The 27,279-nt window shown below is 38.4% G+C and overlaps 1 protein-coding gene and 1 long non-coding RNA gene across 18 annotated transcripts in view; both read left to right on the top strand.

Annotated features, from left to right (window-relative positions):
* The window catches only part of SELP (selectin P), a 1,134,746-nt gene that overhangs the window by 356,548 nt on the left and 750,919 nt on the right, over positions 1 to 27,279 (top strand). The window lies entirely within an intron of this gene.
* Positions 1 to 27,279, top strand: part of LOC102902305 — a 150,157-nt gene that overhangs the window by 5,017 nt on the left and 117,861 nt on the right. For 5 of the 6 annotated variants that reach the window (XR_006591978.1, XR_006591977.1, XR_006591975.1 and 2 more), the window contains one exon: positions 13,131 to 13,210. This is a non-coding gene — a long non-coding RNA (uncharacterized LOC102902305). Of the gene's footprint in view, positions 1 to 10,846; positions 11,904 to 13,130; positions 13,211 to 27,279 lie in introns of those variants that run through there. The other variant, XR_006591980.1, reaches the window with a different exon arrangement.

Below are 27,279 nucleotides of genomic sequence, written 5' to 3'. Positions count from 1 at the left end.
TTTAATGACTAGGTAGTGATCACTTCTCTAATTCCTAATATTGGTAGTTTGTATCTTGTCTCTCTCTTTTTTTTTTTTTTTTTGTCACTTTCCTTAGAGGCTTATCAATTCTATTTTTTTAATTTTTTAAAATGTTTATTTTTGAGAGAGAGAGAGAGAGAGAGAGAGAGAGAGAGAGAGAGAATAAGCAGGGGAGGGGCAGAGAGAGAGGGAGACACAGAATCAAAGCAGACTCCAGGCTCTGAGCTGTCAGCACAGAGCCCAGTGAGGGGCTCGAACTCATGAACCACGAGATCATGACCTGAGCTGAAGTCGATGCTTAAGTGACTGAGCCCATCAGGTGCCCCACAGTTCTGTTTTTCTTAAACAACTAGCTTTTGGTTTTGAATTTCTCTTTATTAGTTTTCTACTTTTTTGATTTCTTCTCCAATCTTTATTATTTTATTTTTTATGCTTACTTTGGGTTTCGTTTGCTCTTCTTTTCCTGAAATAGAAATTGAGGTCATTGATTTAAAACCTTTCTTCTTTTCTAAATAAATGTTCAGTACTATAAATTTTCTCCTACACATTGCTTTAGCAGATTCTCATGAATTTTGATGTGTTTTTCTTTTCATTCAATTCAAAATGTTTTTTAGTTTTTCTTTTGATTTCATCTTTTAGTTACTCATTTATTTTATTATTATTTGGAATTCTTTTGTTTAGTTTCAACTATTTGGAGATTTTTAGAGACCTCTCTTATTTATTCTGTTGTTTTTTTTTTTTTAATTTAAATCCAAGTTAGTTAACATATAGTGTAATAATGGTTTCAGGAGTAGATTTAGTGATTCATCACTTATATATAACACCCAGTGCTCATCCCAACAAGTACCTTCCTTAATGCCCATCACCCATTTAATCCATCCACTCCCCCAACACCCCTCCAGCAACCCTCAGTTTGTTCTCTGTATTTAAGAGTCTCTAATGGATTATCTCTGTCTCTGTTTTTATCTTATTTTTTTCTTCCCTTCCCCTATGTTCATCTGTTGTGTTTCTTAAATTCCACATATGAGCGAAATCATATATTTATCTTTCTCTGACTTATTTCATTTAGCACGATACATTTTAGTTCCATCCACATTGTTGCAAATAGCAAGATTTCATTCTTTTTGATCACTGAGTAATATTCCATTGTATATATATACCACATCTTCTTTATCTGTTTATCAGTCGATGGACATTTGGGCTTTTTCCGTATTTTGGCTATTGTCGATATTGCTGCCATAAACATTGGGGTGCATTTACCCCTTCGAATCAGCATATTTGTGTCCTTTGGATAAATAACCTAGTAGTAAAATTGCTAGGTTGTAAGGTAGCTCTATTTTTAATTTTTTGAGGAAACTCCGTACTGTTCTCCACAGTGGCTGTACCAGTTTGCATTCCCACTAGCATTGCAAAAGTGTTCCCTTTTCTCTGCATCCTTGCCACCATCTGTTGTTGTCTGAGTTGTTAATTTTAGCCATTATGACAGGTGTAAGGTGGTATCTCATTGTGGGTTTGATTTGATGATGAATGATATTGAGCATCTTTTTGTGTGTATGTTAGCCATCTGGGTGTCTTTTTTGGAAAAGTGTCTGTTCATGTCTTTTGCCCATTTCTTCACTGGATTATTTTGCAGGGGGGGGGGGTGTTGAGTTTGATAAGTTCTTTATAGGTTTTGGATACTAACCCTTTATCTGATATGTCATTTGCAAATATCTTCTCCTATTCCATCGATTGCCTTTAAGTTTTGGTGACTGTTTGCTGTGTAGAAGTTTTTTTTTTTTTAGTTCTATTGTGGTCAGAGAAGTAGTTTGTGTAGTTTGAATCCTTTTATACTTAATGAGACTTGTTTATGGCCCAGAATGTAGTCTCTCTTGGGAAATATTTTGTGTGCATATGAAATGAACATGTATTTTACTCTTGTTGGATGGAGCGTTGTCAGCACCAATCAAGTCAATTTTGGTTGATTATAATTTTTATGTCTCCTATATCGTTATTGGTTTTCTATTTATTCAGTTATTTATTGAGAGATGGTAATTGAAATCTACTAGAATTGTGGATTTGTCCTTTTTGCATTTCTGTGAGTTTTGTTTTATGTGCCTTGAAGCTTTGCTATTAGGTGCATAAACATTTAGGATTGTATGTCTTGGTGATTATTTGACCCACTTATTATTATAAAATCTGCCCTTCTTTTGTCTGATAATGTTAGTCTAAAATCTTAGTCTGGTATTAATTTACCACTCTAGCATTCTTTGATTAATATTAGCTTGGTTTATCTCTTTTTCCTTTTCTTATTTTTTTTATACTATTAACCTACTTGTACCTTTATTTTACGTGGCATCTAGTGGGTCTTGCTTTTCTATCTAATCTAACAATCTCTGCCTTTTAATTGGTGTGTTGATACATTTAATGTGATTATTATGTTTAGGTCTTACGCCTCTAAGCTGAACCTTAAACCAAAACATTCAAGTCTTTGCTCTGTCTTTGTCTAGGACATTGTTCCCTTTCCCTATCGTCTTTGTATTGATTTTTTTTTATAAGATTCTGTCTATTTCCTATGGTAACTTATTAGTTGTAACTCTTTGTTTTGTTATTTTAGTGGTCATTTGGCATCATAGTGTACATTTTTAATTCATCACAGTTGACATTCAGGTAATATAACACTTAACATATAGTATAAGAAAACTATACAGTAAAACCTTGGCTTGCTAGCATAATTCATTCCAGAAATATGCTTGTAATCCAAAGCACTTGTATATTAAAGCGAATTTCAAGAACCATTGGCTCAGTTGCGATCATGTGACATTTGGCATCACTTCCTACTCCTGTTGCAAGATTTCACTCATTTATCAAGTTAAAATTTATTAGAAATGTTTGCTCATCTTGCAGAATACTCACAGAACAAGTTACTCACAATCCAAGGTTTTACTGTGTATCTTTACTTCCTTCCTGGCCTTTATGTTATTGTTTTATACATCTTAATTTTACCTGGTATAAACCTCACAATTTATTGCTATCTTTGTTCAAACAATTATCTTTATCTTTTTTTTTTTTTTTGAGCGAGAGAGCATGCATGCATGTGCAAGCATGTAAGCAGGGGAGGTGCAGAGGGAGAGAGAGAGAATCTTAAGCAGGCTCCAAGCTCAGGGCAGAGCCCAACTTGGAGCATGATCTCAACCGTGAGATCATGACCTGAGCTGAAACCAAAAGTTTGATACTCAATCGACTGAGCCACCCTTGGGCCCCAACAGTTAGCTTTTTCAAAGATATAAATAAGAAACTCTGTGTTTTTATTAATATAGTAACAATTTCTTACAGTCTCTAGTCCTTTGTGCAGATTATACCTATTTCCATCAGGTATAATTTCCCTTCTGAATGAAAATGTCTTTATTTTGGTTTTGTCTTTGTAAGATATTTTACTGAGTATAAAATTCTAGTCTGCCTCTTTTTTCTCTTAATACTTTACAGATGCTGCTCCATGTCTTCTAGGCCGTATTCTTTATGATGCGAAATCTATTATCATTATCTTTGTTTCTTTGTATATAATTTATCTTTTCATTCTGTCTGCCTTTAAGATTTGTACTTTATCACTGTTTTTGAGCAATTTGAGCATGATGTTCCATGGTGTACTTTTTTTCATGTTTCTTGTGCTGGAGGTTATTTGAGATTCTTGGATGTGTAGATTTATAGTTTTCATGAAATTTGAAAATTTTCTGGCCATTATTTCTTCAAATATATTTTCCATCCTCCCCAATCTCTTCTTTGGGGGCTTCCATTACCCAATTTGTTAGCCACTTGATGTTTTCCTATACTTCTCTGATGCTCCTTTCATTTTTAAATTTTTGTTTCATTTTGTATAATTTCTATTGCTGTGTCTTCAAATTCACTAATATTTTCTCCTCTAATGTCTAATTTCCACTAATCTCGTCTGATGTGTCTTTTCATCACAGACTTTGTAGCTTTCATCTGTAGATGTCCACCTTGGGCCTTTTTTTTTTTATATCTTTAATGTCTGTCCATAATTTTTTGAACATGTGGAATATAATCATGATGTCATTACTAATTATAATTAATGTCATTGATGATTCTAACATCTGTGTTAGTTCTGGGTCAGTTTCAGTTGATTAATTTTTCCCCATTTGATTCATGTTTTCCTGCTTCTATGCATACCTGGTAATCTTTGATTTGGTTCAAGACATTGTGAATTTTACCTTGTTGTGAATTTTGCTTGCTATTTTTGTTTTCCTATAAATATATTTTTTTAATGTTTATTTATTTTTTGAGAGAGAGAGAGAGAGAGAATGAGTGGGGAGGGGCAGAGAGAGAGGGAGGGAGAGAGAATCTCAAGCAGGCTTCACCCTCAGTGAGGAGCCAGACATGGGGCTCTATCCCAGGAGTGTGAGATTATGACCTGAGCCAAAATCAAGAGTCAGATGTTTGACTGAGCTACCCAGGTGCCCCTTCCTATAAATATTTTTGAGATGCAGTCGCTACTTGGAAATAGTTTTATCTTTTTGAGAATTGTTTTTAAAATCTGTTAAATGTGACCAGAGAAATGTTTAGTCAAGATTAGTTATTTCCTGCTCCTGAGGTAAAAGTCTTCTGAATACTCTACCAAATGTTCTGTGAATTGTGTGGTTGTCCAGTATGACTGGTGGCAATGGCCACTATTCCTGGTCCTGTGTGAGTACTGAGTGCTCTCTGATGCTTTTGGACAGTTCTTGTCCTCACCTCGCATAGTTTCCTCACCTGGCACATGCTGAATGCTTGAGGGAATGCTCTGCTGGTTCCCATGATTTCGGGGTTTTGTTTGTTTGTTTGTTTGTTTGTTTGTTTGCAGCTCTCTCCTTTCTGGTACTTTGTCTTGCAAACGCTAGCCCCATTCTTCTCCTCATACTCTGAATTCCATCTTCTCAACTTAGGGAGTCTTGCAAGCTTTGCCTGGATCCTCCCCTCACCTTCCTTCTATACGGTGATCTGGGAACTCAAGGCAATAAATTGGGGCAATCATTCAGACTTGCTTCATTTGTTTCCCATGTCTCAGGGATCACTGTCCTTCATTGCCTGATATACTTACTGTGTCTTGAAAATCATTATTTCATATATTCTATTTGTTTGTTTTTGGTAGCTTTAGGTGGGAGCATAAAATCAGTCCCTGTTACTCTGTTTTGGTTAAAAGGGTGAGTCCCAGCACTGTTTTAAGTTCTTTATCTTTCAACAACCATATGGAATAGTTTCAAATGTTATTCCCATTTTGTAGATGAGAAAACTGAGACATCGAGATTAAGTTAGTTGCTTAAACTTGCATAGCTTCGTAGTAGAGCTAGGTTTCAAATTCAGGCACCGTGGCTCCAGAATCTATGATCTTAACTCTCCTGCCATTCTGATTTTATAGCATTCCTCAGTTTACAAACAACTGTGCCAAGGGGCACCTGGGCGGCTCAATCAGTTAAGCGTCTGACTTTGGCTCAGGTCATGATCTTGCAATTTGTGAGTTCGAGTCCCACGCCGGGCTTTTTGCTGGCAGGTTGGAGCCTGAGGCTGCTTTGGATTCTGTGTCTCCCTCTCTTTCTGACCCTCCACTGCTCGTGTTCTGTCTGTCTGTCTGTCTGTCTCTCTCTCTTAAAAATAAGTAAACATTAAAAAATTTTAAAAAAATAGCTGTGCCGAATATTTCATTAAATTCTTATGTAGCTCATATAAGTAGAATGTGAATGACTGGTAATCCTTAACCCCACACCCCCATGTTATTTGTAGTTTCAAAGGAGTATGCTTCCTCATACAGAAGAATCTTTAGTAAATTAAATATCACGAGATCTGACAAAAGAGAAATGAGTAATATTTCTGAAGTGTAACAAAAACTTTTTAGTTACTGACTCTTCCAGTTTACTCTACCTTGTAGTTTTCTGGCTTGGTTTCTCTAAGTTGGTCTTGATTTTTGCCAACTTCTTTTAGTCTATTCTTTTTTTTTCTTTTGTTTATTATTATTATTTTTTAAATTTACATCCAAATTAGTTAGCATACAGTGCAACAATGATTTCAGGAGTAGATTCCTTAATGTCCCTTAACCATTTAGCCCATCCTGCTTTTAGTCTATTCTTTAGATTGTTACAGATGACCTAAAAGTTTCCCTTTTTTTTAGACTTTGCATCTAAGGCATCAGGTACTAGTAAAGATAGTGGTTATTTGTGTGCTAGAGTCTTTTAAAAATGAAGTGCTACCCTTTGACATTGGCTGTAGTAACATTTTTCTAGATATGTCTCCTGAGGCAACGGAAATAAAAACAAAAACTTTTGGGACTACATCAACGTAAAAACCTTTTGCACAGCGAAGGAAACAATGAACAAAACCGAAAAGCAACCTACTGAATGGGAAAAGATATTTGCAAATGACATATTTGATAAAGGGTTATTATTTGAAGTATATACAGAACTGATAAACTCAATACCCCCACAACACAAAAAATCCAATTAAAAAATAGGCAGAAGATATGAACAGATATTTCTCCAAAGAAAACATCCAGATGGCCAACAGACACTTGAGAAGATGCTCAACATCACTCATCAGAGAAATGCAAATCGAAACTACAGTGAGATCATCTCACACCTGTCAGAATGGCTAAAATCAAAAACATAAGAAACAAGAGTTCGCAAGGATGTGGAGAAGAAGGAACCCTCATGCACTGTTGGTGGGGATGTGAGCTGGTGTAGCCACTGTGGAAAACAGTACGGAAATTCTCCCCAAAGTTAAAAATTGAACTACCCTACAACCCAGTAATCATACTACTTGGTATTTACCAAAAAGATACAAAAACATTAATTCAGAGGGATCCATGCACCCCTGTGTTTATGCCAGCATTATTTACAATAGCCAAATTATGGAAGTAGCCCAAGTATCCATCAATGTATGAATGGATAAGAAGATTCCAGTATACACACACACACACACACACACACACACACACACACACACACACACACAATGGAATATCATTCAGCCATAAAAAAGAATGAAATCTTGCCATTTCAATAACGTGGGTGGAGCTAGAGAGTATAATGCTAAGCGAAATAAGTTAGAGAAAGAAATACCATATGATTTCACTTATGTGGAATTTAAGAAACAAAACAAATGAGCAAAGGAATAAAATAAGAAAGACAAACCAAGAAATAGACTCATAGCTATACAGAACAAATTAATGGTTATCAGAGGGGAGGGGGGATTGGGGGAAATAGGTGATGGGGATTAAGGAGTACACTTATAGTGAGCACTGAGTAATATATAGAATTGTTGAATCAGTATATTGTACACCTGAAACTAATATAATGCTATAAGTTAACTGTACTGGAATTAAAATTAAAAATTTAATTAAAAAATGAAGTGCTGTAACTAATTTAACAGCTTGCATTTTCCTTTGGGAAGTATTCAGAGCTCTTTCCATCAGCTTTTGGATTCTAATTTATTACTTTGTATTAAAATTTTTGTCTGTCTCCAAGTACACAATCATTGGGCAGTTAGGAGAGGTATATGGGAACGTAGTTTTGCTACATAACAAGTAACTAGAACAGTGCCTCAAGTGGTGGCTCAATATTGTTGCCTAAATGAATGACTGGTTGGATGAATCAAGGTATGCTGGTGGCCAGTTGGAGGAACCAAAGGGAAACTGGACAGGGCAAACATATACTGCAGAGAGAATATTCACTCTGAAGTGAATACCTAGCACAAAGGCAATTGAGGCTTGAGTGTATGATGTTCTGGCTTTAGGACACCTTTTCTACTTACATCTGAATACAGTTGTGTTTTGATTTCACAATTCATCATACTTAAATCATACCGACTCTAAAATGATACTGGAAAACTGAGTTTCTCCTTCTTTTCCGTATGCTGTCTTCACTGGAATTTTAAACATGTTTCTCAGTGAAGAGGCAATTCCTTTTAATTGCCCTAGTATTTGAAGCATTTTTAAAAAATGAAAATCCATTAAAAGCATTAACGTGAATTGCTGTGCAAAATAACTCTCCTGTTTAACAGTTTCCATCAGTCCTCAGTTTAATTACTACGTTATTCTGCCAGCTTTCTCCAGAAATAATTGACTGAATGAAGTCATTTCATTGGATATTTACAAACACCAGACTTGTAAAGGGGGTGTCTGTCAATTCCCCTTTGGCTTGGAAATGACTGAGGCCAACCTGGCAGAATACAACTGCTATTTTGGGCTTAGCATATTTTCATAGTCACCAACTCAGGAAGATGTGGGAAGGAAACACAGGAAGGTAAAATGTTTGGCTTTTACACTCAGTCTTAGTTTTATAATTTGTGCTATAAGTTTACTTAAAAAATGAGAGAGTAAAGCCTGGATTTGGTTTAAGACAGAGTGGTTGGATAGTGATTTGTGTGTGTGGTTGTTGGCATATCTTGTTAAATTATGAATAGTCGGTAAGAAATTTGCAAAGCTTTGAGTATCAATAGTCAAAGCTTAAACATTGGTTTATCAATCATGGTGAAAATGAATTACCAAGGCCGGTCTGTTAATGTTACTGATTGAATATTCTTAATAAAGAGTTTGCTTTGGATTAAGTAATAAGATGTGATTTTGAAGGTGTAGTGTCAAACCAGAGATCAGACAAGATGAAGATCAGGCTGGAAATTATTTTATCTGAGGCAGCCTACAGGAAATTCCAAAAGACAAAATCAATATAAATGAAGCTTTTAAAGAATTGAAGTAGAATACCAAATTACAGTACTGTAGATTCAAGCTTAAATATGTCAGTCCCCACTCATGGGAAAAATTGATGCAAAACTTCAGATGGTCGTCAGAAGGAATTTGAGCTGTGGTAATATTTACAACGTGATGATTTCAGAGTGGTTATTCATTGTCTTAAAATATTGAGAGGTGGGGAGAGTGGAAGGAAGACTAAGGTAAGGTACTTATTTAAAAAAATAGTAGATGTTGGGAATGCAAGCTGGTGCAGCCACTCTGGAAAACAGTATGGAAGTTCCTCAAAAAACTAAAAATAGAACTACCCTATGACCCAGCAATTGCACTACTAGGTATTTATCCAAGGGATACAGGTATGCTGTTTCGAAGGGGCACATGCACCCCAATGTTTATAGCAGCACTATCAACAATAGCCAAAGTATGGAAAGAGCCCAAATGTCCATCGATGGATGAATGGATAAAGAAGATGTGGTATATATAATATACAATGGAGTATTAGTCACCAAAAAGAATGCAGTCTTGCCATTTGCAACTACGTGGATGGAACTGGAGGGTATTATGCTAAGTGAAATTAGTCAGAGAAAGACAAAAATCATATGACTTCACTCATATGAGGACTTTAAGAGACAAAACAGATGAACATAAGGGGAGGGAAACAAAAATAATATAAAAACAGGGAGGGGGACAAAACAGAAGAGACTCATAACTATGGAGAACAAACAGGGTTATGGGAGGGGTTGTGGGAGGGTGGATGGGCTAATTAGATAAGGGGCACTAAGGCATCTACTCTTGAAATCATTGTTGCACTGTATGCTAACTAATTTGGATGTAAATTAAAAAAAAATAAAACAAGTTAAAAAAATAGTAGATGTGACAAATGTCTTAACAGGAATGCTAAGAAGTGAATGGTTGAAGTTAATGTAATTATGAAGATTACAGAAAGAATGAATCTAGGTTTAGTTCTCATTTAGATGTACATTTTAGCGTCACAGGAAGACAAATACCTCTCTCTCAGAGGTGACCCCAGAGTAGTCCAAAGTGCATTTTAGTCTGTCATGCCATTAGTAATTTTAGTTAGACAGTCTCAATCACAACTTGTACATTTGGTGAAAACCCATTGGGCCATTTTCATCCTCAATGGTAGCAGCAGGGTTTGCAGGACATGGAGACCATACAGTGTTGTGGGGCTTCCTTAAAAAAAAAAATAAGTAACACACTTGGAAGCCTCAAGCAAGTGGAAGGCCCTTAAGCTTGACCTTTAGTAGCTTCAAGTCATTGCTTCTAGTTAACAAATTTCATTTCGTTGATAGAAGATGAAAAGATTCTTGTAAGTGAAGAGTAAGTAGAATATCAATGTGGCAGAAAGAGGAGTGGATTAGATTTAGAACCCATGTTCTAGCCTAGGCTGGTCCATACATTTCATTATTTGTTTACTGAGGGCAGTATTATAGAAGGCATTGTGGAGATGGCTGTGAACACAAAGAATCCATACTTAAGAAGTAAAGCATTCCAAGCCCAATCTGAATTTGGGAAATAGTATATACACCACCCCTCTTAGTGGGACACAATAGACTTCAGCATACAAATGGCTCTGAGAGATATTACTGTTTAAACACACAAACATCACACACACACAGTTTGACCTCATTTATTCCAGTTTTTAGCTCTTTTCTTTTTAAATGTGTGTAACACACAGTAAGATCACCTGGAAAACATTTTGGGGAATGCTGCTATGAGGAATTATCTCTTTCAGCCTCCTTAACTGTTACAGGTGTTAGGTTTTCCTCTTTGGCCAAGTGGGAACTGTCATTCTTAAAGGAATTCCAAGCAGTGTATTTTATACAGACTTGCACACTTGGGCTCAGCGGCTCTTATTAAATGGTACCACCCATCAAGCAGAGATTGGCAATGGGGTGTGGATAAGTCAGTGCTTAAATGGGATGGAGGGACCAGCCCTTCACAGCTTAGGCCTGTTCTTTATGATTCCTGAGAAGACTTTCCTTTAAGCATCCTTTGGCCGCCTTTTTTTTTTTTTTTTAATTTATTTATTTATTACTTAGTGTGAGTCAGGGAGGAGCAGAGAGAGAGGGAGAGAGAGACAGGGAATCCCAAGCAGGTGCCATGTGGTCAGCACAGAGCCCGACTTGGAGCTCGAACCCATGAACCATGAGATCATGACCTGAGCAGAAGTCAGACACTCAACCGACTGAGGCACCCAGGCGCTCCATCCTTTGGCCTTTGTAAATGAGCTCTCTGCTTTGTAATGTTGCCTGCTATGCCTGTATGTATAAGTCACTGCACTGGAGTGTGAATACCACCCAAGCAGCCTGTGCAGTGGTCAGAGGGCCGAGCAAGAGGGAGATTCTGCCCCTTCTTCAGAGTATTTCTGAATGTGGAGGCCTAAAAAGAGGCCTTGTGGCCAAGTATGGCTTGAAATTCAAACTTAATGTCAGAGCCACCCCACCTTCTTAAGGTAATTACCACTTAACCAAACATTTCTGAGTTCCTTATAAATTGGTCCCCTCAGTCACTTAATCCTTTTAGTAACTCTTCTCTGAACTCGGTCCAAATTTTCGATAATTTGGGTAACAAGGTGCTCTGCAGGGAACGCAGTGTCCAGGTGCAGCAACCTTGCCAGGGCATTTGGTGTGGTGAGAGGGAGCCAGAGAAAGATGACAGCCACCCAATATCCCTTAGGCTCTCGTAAATGTAATGGCGGCTTTCCAACAAACAGAGTTAAGCTCACAGTAAACGCACAGGCGAGTAGACTGGAAATTGCCCCTTCCTTGATTCAGGTGGAAGGCAAGCCAGTGGCCTACAGAGCAAGTACTGTGGGTGTGTGGGAAGTTGAGGAAATCCTTCACTTTAAATAATAGTATAGCCATACTTGACAATAAGAAATGATTCTGAGCAAAGTGCCCAGAGGTCCTTAACGGGGATGTTTTGAGAAAAGGCAAGGCCAAAACTGAAAGTTGCTGCTGGTCTAGCTTTTCTCAGTATTAATACCATATCTGTGTAAATAAGATCATTAAAAGGGTGTTCGTTATTCTTGTTTTCTCATTTTTTGATAGAATTGGAAGGAAATCTGATGAAATCTAAGTCACTTGAAGAGGAGTGATGTTCTCGGTCAAATAAATGAGTAAATGGACGAGTCAGAATTTTACCCCAAGTATGGATGGCCTCAAGACCTATATTTTTCATTTAACATTAAACAAACTAAACAAAAACACTCTCACCCCCAAATCCTATTTCTAACACCGGTTCCGGGAGTAAGATGTTAACACTGACAAGTCTCTTGGCCTTTAAATGTACTTTCTGTATCATTTGTGTCCATATTTTTTTTTATCTTGTAGTCATTAGTTCACTTTTTGGGACAACTTTCATTTATACCAAAAAATGAAATTCCAAAGACATAAGCATCTGGTATTAAGGTAAAAGTAAGTTATGTCAAAGTTTGTTGGGGTTCTGGGAGACCCTAACAAGGATACTGGTGAAAGGTTGTTAAGGTTTAAGTGCAAAAGTCAATAATAAATTCCTGAAAAATATAGGGTACTCTTATTTCTTGATATTTGGGACATTTAAACAAGTATTTAACAATCTGCTTCTCAGGCTAATTAAACATATGTGTAATGGACCACCCTAAGAAATACATAAATAAGTTACTCACGCAGGAAACTACATATCTCTGTGGCAAACCAATGTTTGAACCATATTTCAAATGCATAAATATTGCTATAAAACACAACTGGGCAAGGAGAACCATACCAGGAGGAGTATAATATTTAACGACAAATATTCATATTATTGTAGCATTTTAAAGATACTTTTTATAATCACAGGAGCTTAAGATTTCAACTGAAATGCCATTATTTCTCACAACCCTGGAAGACTGCTTGCTATTAAGATTCCCAATTCATCAATTTTGACACAGGCGGGGGTGGGGGTGGTGTGGTCACACACTCTCAATGTTGGATTGGGCTTTTGTTCTAAGCTTGCTCTATTCTAGATTTCCCCTTGACCATTGCAGGATGATTATTTCCTTAAAAAACTTCTAATCAAGGGGCGCCTGGGTGGCTCAGTCAGTTGAGGCTGACTTTATTTCAGGTCATGATCTCACAGTTCGTGGGTTTGAGCCCCGTGTCAGGCTCTGTGCTGACAGTGTGGAGCCTGCATGGGATTCTCTCTCTCTCTCTCTCTCTCTCTCTCTCTCTCTCTCTCTCTCTCTCTCTCTCTCTCTCTCTCTCTTCTCTCTTTCTGCTCCTCCACCACTCATGCTTTCCCTCTCTCTGAAAATAAATAGATAAACTTAAAAAAAAAAAAAGAAACTTCTAATCAAGTATGGGCTTTTAGGAGATAAAATACTATATGGAATCCAGAATTATCCTTTCCTTTTCAGGTCTAACAACCCTTTGTATCAGGCCTATCCAGCTTTGGAGGCTGCGTTCTGGAGATCTTTGAACACAGCTGGACTCTCAGGTACTTTGGTCTTTGGGGGCTTATATACCTAAAATAACTTTGAATAGTTAAATCTGACCACGTGTGAAATGGCAGTTGCCTTTTAATTTTAATGGAATATTTTAGAGCATTTTTATGGAAAAGCTCTTAAAGTTCGTTTTTTCACTACCTTAATGAAAGGGGAAAATGTGTTGCTGTTGCTGTTATTTTTTATAATAAATTTAAAGCAGTTCCTGCAAATCTTAACAAGTAGAATCAAATATTTAATGCTTTTGGCAAAATCCCTTTATAAAATTTCCAGAACAAAATAAAATATTCTGAATTTAAACTTCTTTGAATAAAACAGACTGAATTTCGAAGAGCACTTACATCATGTATCAATATTTCCAAGTTAATTTAGTATGTGGAATCAAACTACATCATTACCACAATAGTTACTGTTGTGTCTGAAAAGATTTTTAAACCAGAATAGAAAGTTATATTCATGAATATGATATTCCAGATAGAAACACTTTGGTTTTTTCTTTTTTTGTTTTTACGCTATATCTCTTTTATATATGTAAATCAGGATGTCTTATACCTACCTGCTCTTTGCATTATAAAAGCTGCCTTGTAAAAGATCCTGAGTGTACTCTTAACTCTGGGACTTTACAAAGCTGGTTCTTTTGGACAAGAGGCGGTGATGAACTGGTGACCTTTATCCAAATGCTCTCCAGGAAAAAAAAAAAAAAGCCAATAACCACTTTGATTTGATGATTCCTAATAGTGCAAATATAAAATGTGGAGGTAAGAGATGTGTAAATCACCTTTTACTAATCGATGCGAGCCTGCTGCAGCAAACCACTGAATATTTGCTATAGCATGCAGTATGGAAGTCATCAGTTATAAAAGCCTAAATTAATGGGAAAATTGGTTTAACTGGGTAAGATAGACTAGTATGGTTTAACTGGGTAAGATAGACTAGTATGGTTACTATGAGCATAAATCACCTGGGAAGATTTCAACAGGACTTCGTCATTTTTCAGATGGAGCATTTTAAGAAAATTCCTGTTATAAACGTTAGTGGCTAGTAGATATGTGGTCTGACAAAATGAATGGAAAGAGAAAAAGTTGAAGAAGTCACTTTTTATTTATGTTACTTGTGGTTCATAAAGAATCTGTTTTGCTCTGAGTGAGCTTTGAGCTGGATTTTTCAAAGCAATCATCATTTGTATTACAGAATGTTAATATGGTCCTGGGAAAAATGTTTTCCAGGAAAATATTAAAATAATTATAGCTAATGTCAACCCCAGTAATCTCTACTCTAAGAGATTCTCACTCATTATCTTACTGAATCCTTACAACCTTCTTATTATTCACCCCACTTCCCTACATTTTACAGATGAGGAAACTGAAGAACAAAGAGTTTCAATAACTTACCAACTTGCCACACCTAGTAATTGGGTTTAACCCAGGCAGTCTGCCTCAAAGGTTTGGGCTTTTAATCAATGCACTTTTTTAAAAAATTTATTTAAATTCAAGTTGGTTAACATACAGTGTAATAATGATTGCAGGAATAGAATTTAGTGATTCATCACTTACATATAACACTCAGCACTCATCCCAACTAGTGCCCTCCTTAATACCCATCACCCATTTAGCCCATCCCCCCCACCCAACACCCTGCCAGCAGCCCTCACTCAGTTTGTTCTCTGTATTTAAGAGTCTCTTATGGATTGTCTCCCTCTCTGTTTTTATCTTATTTTTTCTTCCCTTCCCCATGTTCATCTGTTGTATTTCTTAAATTCCACATATGAGTGAAATCATATATTTGTCTTTCTCTGACTGACTTATTTCGCTTAGCATAATACCCTCTAGTTCCATCCACGTTGTTGCAAATGGCAAGATTTCGTTCTTTTTTTTTATCACCGAGTAATATTCCATTGTATGTATGTATGTATATATATACCACATCTTCTTTATCCATTCATCTGTCAAAGGACATTTGGGCTCTTTCCAGACTTTGACTATTGTCAATAGTGTTGCTATAAGCATTGAGGGTGCATGTACCCCTTTGAAGCAGCACTCTTGTATCCTTTAGATAAATACCTAGTAGTGCAATTGGTGGGTCATAGGGTAGTTCTATTTTTAATTCTTTGAGGAACCTTGATCTTGTTCTCCAGAGTGGCTGTACCAGTTTGCATTCCCACCAGCAGTGCAAAAGAGTTCTTCTTTCTCCACATCCTCACCAACATCTGTTGTTGCCTGAATTGTTCATTTTAGCCATTCTGACAGGTGTGAGGTGGTATTCATTGTTGTTTTAATTTGTAATTCCCTGATGATGAGTGATGTTGAGCATCTTTTCATGTATCTGTTAACTAGCCATTTGGATGTCTTCTTTGAAAAAGTGTCTATTCATGTCTTTTGCCCATTTCTTCACTGGATTATTTGTTTTTTGAGTGTTGAGTTTAATAAGTTCTTTATAGATCTTGGATACCAGGCTTTTATCTGATATGTCGTTTACATATATCTTCTCCCATGCCACCGGTTGCCTTTTAGTTTTGCTGATTGTTTCCTTCACCGTGCAGAAGAAGCTTTTTATCTTGATGAAGTCTCAATAGTTCATTTTTGCTTTTGTTTCCCTTGCCTCCAGAGACATGTCAAGTAAGAAGTTTCTGCGACTGAGGTCAAAGAGGTTGTTGCCTGTTCTCTCCTCTAGGATTTTGATGGCTTCCTGTCTTACATTTAAGTCTTTCATCCATTTTGAATTTATTTTTTGTGTATGGTGTAAGAAAGTGGTCCAGGTTCATTCTGCATGTCGCTGTCCAGTTTTCTCAACACCATTTGTTGAAGAGACTATCTTTTTTCCATTGGATGTTCTTTCCTGCTTTGTCAAAGATTAGTTGGCCATATGTTTGTGGGTCCATCTCTGGGTTCTCTGTTCTGTTCCATTGATCTGTGTGTCTGTTTTTGTACCAGTATCATACTATCTTGATGATTACAGCTTTGTAATACATCTTAAAGTCCAGGATTGTGATGCCTCCAGCTTTGGTTTTCTTTTTCAACCTTACTTGAGCTATTTTGGATCTTTTCTGGTTCCATACAAGAATCAATGCACTCTTATGCCTCAAGTATTGGTTTGGTTTGGTTTTGTGTTAAAGAAGCATACTCATTACTGTACTTAGCTGAGCTTTGAATGTTTAAGGTTCTTCTTTTATGTAATTTAATTGACCTAAGGTTCTTTCAACATGTGGCTAAGAGGTACAGTGAAGCTATCATTGGTATTCAAAAGAGTAGGCAGTTTGAAAACCATTTTAAGGTTAGGACAGTTCTGGGCTGGATGATCTCTGGATTACATTAATAAGACGGTGAATGGGGCACCTGGGTGGCGCAGTCGGTTAAGCGTCCGACTTCAGCCAGGTCACGATCTCGCGGTCCGTGAGTTTGAGCCCCGCGTCAGGCTCTGGGCTGATGGCTCGGAGCCTGGAGCCTGTTTCCGATTCTGTGTCTCCCTCTCTCTCTGCCCCTCCCCCGTTCATGCTCTGTCTCTCTCTGTCCCAAAAATAAATAAACGTTGAAAAAAAAAATTAAAAAAAAAATAAGACGGTGATTAAATAGTAATGTGGCTAAACTATACCCTTGCCTTTAGTTAATTAAATCATCTATCAAACTGTAAATGTATATTTTTTCTATCTAGGCCAGATACATATATGTCACCTTAAACATGTATATACACACATATAAATGTGAATACGTACATATATACACATGTGCAAATAAATTTTTTAAAGAAGTAAGGAAATGTAAATTAAAGGAACATAAAGATAGGAAAAATGGAATCAAGAATGAGAATAGTACACAAAAACCAGGTTTCAAAGTCTTATACTTTCTAGAGCTACATCCCAATTTTGTCTCTGAAACCCTTTAGGCCCAAAGCAAAGGGGGAAAATAATATGTGGTGTTCATATTATGCTAATTTAGAAATATTTTTATATATTTATAATAACAGTGATCTCAACTTTACTATTAACATCTAGAATTAATCAGAACCTATGAAAATCTTCCATCTTCCAGAGCACATACATCCATTAGCATATTTAAAAAAATTTTTTAACATTTATTTATTTTTATGAGACAGAGAGAGACAGAGCATGAGCAGGGGAGGGACAGAGAGACAAGGAGACACAGAATCCGTAGCAGGCTCCAGGCTCTGAGCTGTCAGCACAGAGCCCGACGTAGGGCTCTAACCCATGAGCTCTGAGATCATGACCTGGGCCGAAGTTAGAAGCTCAACCAACTGAGCCACCCAGTTTTTTTTTTAACACCATGCTATCAACTTACATTTTAAGATTTTTTGGAATCCTTTTGATTGATTGGGTGTATTTGCATTCTCTCCTATCATTGTGTTTCTGATTCCTGATTCCTTAGGAATAATTTCTTAGCAACTGAGTTAACTTTAATCAATTATCAGTTGCTATTGGAACTTACCTGCAGGTTTTATTTTTGCTTACAATTTTTTTCTTACATTATCTTCTTTCTTGAATTCAGTTTTTAGTTATAAAAAATTATTTTGTATTTTTTCAGAAAGGTTGTAGGTGTTCAACTCAGACTTCGCATGTTATTATTTGCCCTGGTTTTAATTTAATTTATATGCCCTAGTTTTTAAATGATGGTTTAGTTTTGTATGTGAATTCTAATTGTCTCTTGTTAATTTAAAGTATTGTTGTGTTGTCTTCTAGCATCTAGTATTGCAGATAAGAAGTCTGGTGCTGTTTTAATTTTTTTTTCCACTTGGTTATATTCTTTTTCATAGTTTATTACAATGTACTACTTCCTGTTGGAGCTTGTATATTTTAGTGGAATGTGTCTTCATGGTATTCTTGCACTACTGTTTATGGGCCCTTTCAGTATGAAGAGACTGTTCATCTGGCAGAAATTTTGTTGTGCTGTTCTTGTTTTTGCTATTTATTTGATTTTTTTCTTTCTATTTTTTGTTTTCTTTTTCTTGAACTCCTACTAGATGGGAGTTTTAGACTAGAGCTTTTAGACGTACGTATCTCATCTTTTCTGTCATCCTTTTAATCTCTTTGTTCTTTTCACTGAATTCCAGTAGAATCTTTCAGTTTACCCTCCAATTCACTATGTTCATCCAAAGTCTCATTCATTCTGCAATTCAGCCCATATTTCAATCATCTTGATAATTTCTACAAACTCAGCTTCTTTCTCATTGCATCCTGTTTTGAGGTGGTTTTTTTTTTCTTTTTTTAATTTGGCATCTTTTCCTTTTGAAACCATCCATAGTTTTTTAATTGTAGGTTTTTAATGATTCTTTCCAATACTCTATGTTTTTCTTCCTCGGGAATTAATGCTTTTATGGAATGTTGTGCTTTTTAAAACATTTGGTTGACCTTCTCATGCACTTGATATTTGGTTGCCTGTTCATATTTGTAGATGAAGGTCTACCATCAGAGATTTTTAGCTTGGGGACCACAGACCAATAAGGAGTCCCTGGATAGAATTCAGGATGTTCATGCATTTAGATTGGAAAAATGATACTATTTTACTGGCTTCAAAATGAAATTTAGCAATTCCTTCAATTATGAATATAGGCAACAACTGCAGGAATATTAGCAGTATCTGTGACTTTGTTCCTGATGGAAATCACAGACTTTCTATATCACATTAGTTTGTAAGTTGTGGATTATTATCATCGCTGCTTCAAAACTTTGGCAGCGTTTGCTAGATCTTTTCATTTTATGTTTTAATAAAGAAACGAGTATATTTTTATATCATAATTTAAAAAATATTTTGATACTTTCATTCCAATGTAATTGGCTTCCTTTATAATCCTATAAGTTTTTTTTTTTTAATATTAAACATTTCAAAACATTCTGAGAAGGGCTCCATAGGCAGGATCAGACAGAGAAGTCCATGTGGCACAAGTTAAAACCCCTCAGGCTAGGCTGATCACAGTTGCTTGTTAGAACAAATTCCATCAGCCTGGGGAATGATCCTTGTCCCTTGCTAATGAGTACATGAGCCCCGGCTCTGTTGGTTGTGCAAAGGAGAGGTATTGACGTAGGCAGGCTGGGGTGCAGGAGGTTACGAGGTACTCGCTTTCTTCTGTGAGATCTCCTAGCTTTATGATAGCTGGGGGCACGTACTTCTCCCACAGCCCATTCTGTCCATCCTGGATCAGGACTCCCATTTTTAGGGGAGACCAGTATCGGTGCTTTCCCTTGGGGCAACACCAAAGCAAGTGGCTCTGTGTGTGGAGGCAGGCTCAGCTGTTCTGCTGCCTGTAATTACCTGCCCACTCTGGGCCCATTCCTCCTAGCCCTCTGACTCACGGGTTTAATCTAGGATTCAACTAGGTAAACTCAGATTTTCAGGAGATTCTCTCCTTCATTTTTATGGGATTAGGTGTGTGTGTGTGTGTGTGTGTGTGTGTGTGTGTGTGTGTGTGTGTCTTTTGGAATTTGCAGTCAGTCTGATTTCATCTGCCAGAAAATTCTCACTGTTGATGGACACTGATGATATCCTTTCTGGCACTGCAGGCTTACTGTGGATTTATTTTGACTTTTATGCTTTCTCTGATTGGGGGGAGGTGGAACACATCAACAATTATATTTAGCTGCCTTCTTGAACCAGGAGTCTTGTCTTCTTTATATTGGCTTCAGTTAAGATTTAGAATGTATAGCAATGGTCCTCAAAGCTCAAACTTGCAGACCTCTTTTAAAGAAAAGCCAAAGTTTTTGCAGGCTCCTCGCTAAAGTTTACTGACTTAGCTTTAGAAACACTGTTGTACCGGGGCACCTGGGTGGCTCAGTCCGTTAAGCGTCCGACCTCAGCTCAGGTCATGATCTCACGGTACATGTGTTGGAGCCCCACATCAGTCTCTGTGCTGACAGCTCAGAGCCTGGAATCTGCTTCAGATTCTGTGTCTCCCTCTCTCTCTGCCCGTCCCCCACTCTCACTCTGTCTCTCTCTCGAAATAAATAAACGTTAAAAAAAATTAAAACAAAACAAAACACTGTTGTACCTAAAATCTCCACTGGGTTTGTACTTCCTTTTTTTTAAAATTTTATCTTATTCAAACAAAGGCATTTGTACATTGGGAGTGATTACCCTCTAGTTCTTTCTTTTGGCTCAGTGCACTTCTTGTCCGGAGATTTTAGTGTCTTTGTAGTTGTAATCATATTCTTTGGTGAGACACCTATCTTATATCAGACATTTATAACTGTGCTTTGGTTGTGGGTTGAGAATAAGTTTAGTAAATTTCAATGGGTGATCTTATCCTAGTTACACTCTTTTGCCTGTTATCCAGACAGCCCCTTTATTGGAGTCTTATCATTATAGACCCAGAGCAAGCCACACTTGCAGGGACTGCTGACAATAAAATTCTGTATGCTAGGTTTTCCCACATCAGAAAAATCCAAGTGAGTTGACACTGAGGTAAACATTTAGAGGTGTTTCAGTTTGCACCAAATTAATTAATTTGTTGTGACTTAAATTTGGAGATTGAAGACATGGCCCCTGCCTATATTTTGAGCTCATTAAGTAAGCTTTTGCTTCTTAAGATTATTTAACTTTCATTTTAGAATTAATGCATAATGGAAATTCTTCTTAACTTCAGTTTTTTAATTTTCTCAGAACCTTTTAAATATTTTATTTATTTATTTTTGAGAGAGAGAAAAACAGCATGAGCGGGGAAGGGGCAGAGAGAGAGGGAGACACAGAATCTGAAGCAGGGTCCAAGCTCTGAGCTGTCAGCACAGAGCCCGATGTGGGGCTTGAACTCACAAACCGCGAGACCACGACCTGAGCCAAAGTCGGACGCTTAATGGACTGAACCACCCAGGCGCCCCTCTCAGAACCTTTTATTTTTTTAAAGATCTTTTTTTTCAACGTTTATTTATTTTTGGGACAGAGAGAGACAGAGCATGAACGGGGGAGGGGCAGAGAGAGAGGGAGACGCAGAATCGGAAACAGGCTCCAGGCTCTGAGCCATCAGCCCAGAGCCTGACGCGGGGCTCGAACTCATGGACCGCGAGATCGTGACCTGGCTGAAGTCGGACGCTTAACCGACTGCGCCATCCAGGCGCCCCTCTCAGAACCTTTTAAATAATGGAAAAGAATAATTCTGAGAGGAAGAAGATAGATAGTTGAAAAATTCCTCCTACCCCTCCCCAGTTTTAAGCATAAAATTCAAAGTCTCAAAATGTTAGTCCCATCTCAGGTTACAGTTAAACAGAAAAGTGTCCAGAGCTGGCTGCCTAAATATCACCCAGTGGTAGTCTGTTGGTAAGAGAGAGCTGAGTTTATTGCTTAGTGTGGTCAGGAGTAAGCCTCCCTTCACAGAGCTTTGGCAATGTCTAGAAGGGGCTGGAGAAAAGGTAATGTCAGAATGTACTGAGGATTGGAAGTTTTGCCTAAATCTGATCTTTCCATGTGGGGAATTGGGTAAGAGTCCGGGATTAGTAGAAAGATCAAGGGGAAGATTTTGAGGCAAGGGATTCAAAGACTCCAAGGGCATGCCTGTTGGTCAGTACTTCCCATTGAAGAATTGGCGGGTCTTTTGGAAAATTCCTGCAATGAACATTCAAACCATTTGCTTGGTTGCACAGGACAGTCCTACCCTCTTGGGTAGTCCTTCCTCTTGGGTGGGAAGAGTTAAAAGATGCTAACGAAGACAGCAGAATAGAAAATCACTTGAATGTGGGCCGTGAGGTGTGGTGTCCTTTCTCAGGGCCCCGGCTGATGTGTGGGTAAATGATTTTACTTCTCAGGATTCTCAAGGGTTTTCTGGAGTGTCACCCTGCATTTGCTCCGCAGTCAGATCAAACTGAAGTTCTCCTCATTCTCTACTCCTCCTCACTGGAAAGTGGTAGAACAAAACTTTACTTGAACTAGGAACACTGATGGGGTACCTGGCACATTCTGAAGTCTTTGGATCCCTGTGTGATTCTCTGAAGCTCTCATCCGGGAGACAGAAGACCTGAGCGCCGGCCCCTCCACTCCGCAGCATGGGCAGGGACAGGACCTGTGGGCTCCCCACCTCGCCCAGTGCGACTTTATAAGCAAGAGAGCTGTAGCCATGGGGAGACAAGGCCTAGACGTGGATAACATGTAGGCAGTTTGTCTCCAGAGGGACCAGCGAGATTATCAGGACAGGATTAAAAACAAAGACTCTTCAAGCTTGGCTTTCAATTATCTTTGGAGTATAGAGGGCTTTCTAGAGGCCTCCAGCTGGTCCCTAAAACAGCTGTCACAATGCAAGTAAGATGAGTAAGTCTCTCCTGTGACAAACATATTGTCTATTCTTCTCTTTCCAAATACATATCACTTTCCCACCTATATATAAAAGATCCAAATTTCCATTTTATTAAAATTTGCACTGAGAAAATATAGCATTTTCTATCATTAAGGTACTTCAGACAGTGCCTGACACCCAGAGTGAGAGCACACATCAGATTGTTTTGTGCCCACGTATTGAACTGGAGAATGAGTAAGAGGAAAAATACTCATTTCAAAATCTTATTTCAGTGATGCTCAAAGGATCTCTCTTGCTTTCAGAAGTTTCAGAGTAAGATAGGGTCCTTTCTTTTTTGTAGCTTGGAGTAGCTTTCCTGCCAACTGCCCATGTAACCTCTGTCACTAGAAAGCTATGCGCTGGCAAGCTGGCCTCCGCAGTTCAAGGTTGGAGAACCCTAGCCAACGCCCAAGGGCGGACAGAACCCAGGCGCCACGCAGTATCCTCGGGCTGCTAATTTGCTGGACACACAGAGCCCTGTTCTGTAACCTCCCCCTAGGTTGTGGGTGAGTGGAACCCATTAACATTTAAAAATATTTGCAGAAATCAGAGGGGGGATAAGGTATTTCTGGAGGGCCAGTACTCAGCGCACTTTCATGCGTGCCAAAGTTTGCTGGCACGGCTCAGGCTGTGATAGAGAACATCTGGACGGCTGCTGCTGCAGCATATAGTGCGGCGGAGGGCAGGGAACAAAGGGGGCTTGTGAGAGCGTGTTCCGGGGGGGGGGGGGGGGGGGGGGGAGAAATGCTCTCCGCAAAGGCAGCCTTACTTAATGCCTATCCCAGGCTCGGCAGGGGGAGGGGATCGAGGACCGGAATGGAAATGGACGGTTTTGCCCTTCTGTCGCCTCGGTAAGGAGTGCCAGGGACAGAAGCAGCATGGCGCTGGCTAGCAGGGTTCAGACCTTTGTTTCCACTGCTGGACGGACACGGGCCTAAGTGCAAAGATGCGGCCAACAGCAGTTACCCCCATTAGCCTCCTAATGCCGCTCCTTCTCTTGGCCCCACGGCTGGGGGCCAGGGAGCAGGAGATGGAGTGGAGAGGAGGGAGGGTTGATAGAACACTTCCAGTCGAGACAGATTTGTCATTGTTTCCCCCATTGCCAGTCCCATCCGTATGGAAACAAGATAAAATGAGTTGCATATCATGAATAGGTGTATTTCGAACACAAAAGTGCTTTTATTAACTGAAGGTTAAGGTCAGACTGTTGAAAATCTGTCATTTGTGAGTAGAATTTTGCATTGGATTCTGATTTATGCATGCCGCACCTTACCGAGCATGCATATACATGTAAGAAAAATCCATGTTTAGGCATTTATTAAATCATGGAAGGCTTGCCTTGCTGATGTATAATAGGATCGGCTACGGGTCTTTATAAGAATGAATACACTGCTACTCCCTTTACCAGTCAGATACTGGTTGTAGCTATAAGCTGGTCCAGGTGTTCCACCAAACGTGACGTATGTATATACTTTATTTATAAAGTCCTCCCTCTCTGTTCCCTCTGTTCTCCATGTCATCACGTCCTTCGTACTCAGCTCTGAAAAATTAGTCCCTTTTTAATATTGCTAAGAGCTCTCTGTCCTGTGGATTCATCTCAGAACCGAGACATAACTCTTAAAAGCGCTATAGGTTTTGTGCTGGCAGGGAGGCCAGTGCTAGTTGGTCTAAGACTGCGGAGTTTCTGGAATCTTCATATGCAATTCATGTAACAAATACTTACCAAGTGTCTACTGTAAAGGGGTCTAGGCTTATGTTATTCAACAAGATGGTCCTTCCTTTCCAATGTTGGTGGCTCCCAATGATATATTTGGTATTTCAAACAGTGAATTCTGGCTTTTGGCTTGCTTGGAAATAGGTAGGCAAACTTCACTTCATTAAATTCCCTTTATTGCTCTGATGACTTTTTTTTTTTTACTTAAATATTTTTTTTTTTTTGAGCGAGAGAGAGAGAGAGAGAGAGAGAGAGAGAGAGTGTGTGTGTGTGTGTGTGTGTGTGTGTGTGTGTAGGAGAGGGGCAGAGAGAGAGGGAGAGAGAGAATCTCAAGCAGGTTTTGTGCTGTTGAGGCAGAGCCTGATGTAGGGCTCGGTCCCACCAACTGTGAGATCATGACCTGAGCCAAAATCAAGAGTTGGACGCTTTACCAACTGAGCCACCCTGGCACCCCTCTGATGATTGTTATTTTATATTGGCTCCTACTATTTCAGATCATTCACATTTTTAAACTTATACTACTGGGGCTCTCTCTGTCTCTCTGTATCTCTCTCTTTCTCTCAAAAACAAGACAAAATAAAACAAAAATATTTCTTCTACTAAAATTGCCTGTTCTATTCAAAAGCTACTAGTAAAATAAGGCTATGACTTTGAATTTAGATGATCTGAAATCCATGATCTGTCTATCTTCAGCCTAAAATAGGCCAATTAGTGTCTTAAGAGGTTTGGCATTGGCAAAAAGTAGTTAAAAACTATTTTTAGTCCTAAGTGTGTTTAGAATTTGAATTCGCTTCAATTGTTTATGTTAAGAACTATACTCTGCTACTCATGTTTTCACTTTTTTAACTGGTGTTTAATATTTTAAGATTTTCTTTTACCCTTAATTTTTTCTAAGACTTTCCCCTTGCCCTCTCCTGAATTTCCACGTGATAAGTCAGCTTCATCTACTGGCAGATTTGCAGCCAGTTCCTCCAATAGAAACAGTTTTTCAAACTAAAATCACCAGAGGTGACTTCAAATCCTATCAAGTATTGTCTCTCTGGAATATAATAAACTCTAAGCTCCCTTATCTCAGAAGCGATAGGCAACTGGTGCTGTATAGAAATAGAATCTATAACTCAAACTGTAAAACAATGATCTCGACCAATTTTTAGTCGGATGAAAGCTACCAGGAAAAAATGCACAGAATTAGCACCAAATTTTGCCTCCATCCTTGTACAAATATGTATCTGCTGTTAAGAAACTGTACCCCAGTGATTAGTTCCACTCCCTTTTGAGGCTAACTTATGTTTATATGCGATTATTGTCTCTTGGGTATAATGGATACTCAGATGTTAAATAGAACTTACATTTTTGAAATCAAGGCATCATAAGGGATTGAGAAAATGGAATATTAGTCTTAGTCATATCAGTGATATAGATGTTGACACCAAAATCCTGAAAAGACGGTCAAATTTATCCAGCCCGTGTAAATTGAGAGCAAACCAATATACAGAATGTTTGTTTCTCTCATCTCCAAATTGTTAGGTCCCTTTTGTATTTTGTGGAGACTCAAATGCCAGAAATGATTCATTAGGTTCCAAAGAAAATGTAGAAATTATCATTAAGCCCGAGACTGATTCCCTGAATTCACTATTCTGAAGCAAATAATTGAGTCTTAGGAGATTCTAATGCCTTAGGAGATTCTACTGTGATTTTGTTTCCTTCACCAAACTAGCCATGGTGAGTCCTTTGAAATTAATCCTCCATTTAAGAGAAGTGCTAGTGGTATAGCTCCATGTCATAATTTCTTCCTTCCTCTGTATCCAATCACCAGTGGCATCTAATACTTGATGTCTATTCCCTTTGTTCATCCACTAGAAAATTGGCTCATAATGAACCTGTTTGGGCTTGCAAGGCAATGAAGTCACAAAAATATCCAGAGGTCAGTCTTATAAATGCAATGGCTTCTTCAAATTGCCCACAGTTAGTTGGTTTTCAAAGAGGTCTTCTGAGTTTGATGGCGGGGACCCACTGCCCACTGAAGCATCTCAGGAGTGAAGCCCACTTTATGCGGTTGTTGTCTAGTCCAAAGGCTGTCCACTGAGATAAAACATCTGCACACAGCAAAAGAGTTTGGAGTTGCCCATCTGGGTGTGAGGGGGAGGGTCGACCCAGCTGCTACAGATGATCCAAAAGCTTTGTTTTTCAACACTGATTTTATAACCTTATTTCAGTCCTTCCCTGATGAGCTCAGCTGTCTTGTCCAGCTCTTTATCTGCATGGCAGCCCTGCTCTGTGGGTTCAGCCGGTAAACACTGTCTTTAAGCATCCTTCATGCGGGGAGATGGAACACGTTTATCGAGCTGCTTAGGCATTTCTCTTACACAACTCTACAGACTATCTCCACGGATCTCTGCAATCTGAGCTCTTTATTTCCTGTCCCCTTGGCCTTATTCTAACTACATTATCTCCCGGGCCCTGAGCAAGACCCAAGGTGTCATAACCCACTTGACGTCACCCACAACCTAGCATTGGCACAATTCGGTAATCCCTAGTGTGCTCATTCACTTCATAATGTGAACACTGCTGTTGTTCTGTTAATGTAAGCTCAAGTATCAGCTGATAATTTTAACACTATAAATATGTACTCTAACTGCAAACTGTCATTAATAACAAACTTCCCTGAAACATTCAGAAATTCAGCAGCGGGTCCGGTACCAGAACTTGCTGTAACTATGGTTGTTCAGAGCTGTGCAAATCATCTTTAACTGCTCATCACTACCCAAAAGGAGGTGATTTTTTTTCTTTTGTGTAAAATATTATTTCAACTCAGAAATCTAACCTTAACGAGGAGCCACGTTGAAGAAATAGGGTTAAGAACATGGTGAACAGAGAACTCAACGGATGGAAGGTACTGAAGTCAAATGCTTCATGGCAGAGGGCAATCAGACTCTTAGTGTGAGCAAGAAGGACTTTGCTCTTACAGAAAAATTGTGTTTATCAGTGTAAGTCTCACTCAAATGAAAGGTCATTTTCAAAAGCAGTATGTTAAATCCATTCAGAATTGACATTTGTAAAAGTAATATTTATTTTTCCATTTTC

Source organism: Felis catus, chromosome F1, assembly GCF_018350175.1.
Source record: "Felis catus isolate Fca126 chromosome F1, F.catus_Fca126_mat1.0, whole genome shotgun sequence".
NCBI lineage: Eukaryota > Metazoa > Chordata > Mammalia > Carnivora > Felidae > Felis > Felis catus.
This window is presented reverse-complemented; position numbering and strand designations above follow the sequence as displayed.